At 36.3% G+C, this 1002-nt stretch overlaps 1 pseudogene; it reads right to left on the bottom strand.

Annotated features, from left to right (window-relative positions):
* Nucleotides 1-444: 444 nt before the first annotated feature.
* Nucleotides 445-543, bottom strand: LOC132305749 (small nucleolar RNA R71; annotated as a pseudogene).
* Between the last annotated feature and the right edge of the window lie 459 nt (nt 544-1002).

Below are 1002 nucleotides of genomic sequence, written 5' to 3' on the forward strand. Positions count from 1 at the left end.
GCCAATATTTGCTCCACACCCTCCCATAGTTCAAGCAAATCAAGGTGTTCGTTTAGCACCACCAATTGCGAATCCTCCCATTGCATTGAGAGACCATTATGTGCCTAATGAATACAATGCACCCACTTGCATTCAATTGCCCCCATTTAGAGCACATCGCTATGAAACTAAACCACAAACTATTCAAATGCTTCCAAACTACCATGGACTTCCAAGTGAAGAACTTTATAAGCATTTAAATGAGTTTCTTGAAGTGTGTTCCACCGTGAAATACACGGACATGTCGGAAGAAGTGTTAAGACTTAAACTTTTTCTTTTTATCCTTAAAGATAAGGCAAAATATTGGTTCAACAATCTTAGGCCTTTTTCGATAACTTCTTGGGCAGAAATGCAACAAGAGTTCTTGAAAAAGTATTATCCTGTTTCAAAGACCAATGCCATGAGAACTTCAATTAGAGAATTTTCTCAAGGGGATGGGGAAATGTTTCATGAGGTATAGGAAAGGTTTAATGATTTGCTAAGAAAATGCCCACATCATGACATACCTAAGTGGCAATTAGTCCAATATTTCTTTGAAAGCTTACCAGATAATCACAAAGGTATAGTTGATGCATCAATGGGTGGTTCTTATCTTGACAAGCATGAAAATGATGTATGGCAATTGTATGAAAGTATGAGTGAAAATTCCATGCATAGATCTCTGTCTTCTAAAAATGGTAGAAATCTAGGAGGAAGGAAGAATGTTGGCTTATATCAAGTTGACAACTCCAATGATATAGTCGCCGAGATGAAATTCTTGTCTCAAAGGTTTGATCTGTTTGTCCTAAAGTTCTTTATGCAGTGTTTGCCTTTTTAATGTCAAAAATCAGTGTAGTAGTGGTTTCTTCATTATTAATGTTGCTTGAAATAAGTCTCAAGGGTTGTGTGGTCATTTTCATATCAGTGGTTTATACTTCATATCTGTTCTGAAAATTCATCACAGTGTACTAACCTATTCTTGCT

Source organism: Cornus florida, unplaced genomic scaffold (genome assembly GCF_030987335.1).
Source record: "Cornus florida cultivar Cherokee Brave unplaced genomic scaffold, ASM3098733v1 CherokeeBrave_3.0.0_Hap2_Chr04, whole genome shotgun sequence".
Taxonomy (NCBI): domain Eukaryota; kingdom Viridiplantae; phylum Streptophyta; class Magnoliopsida; order Cornales; family Cornaceae; genus Cornus; species Cornus florida.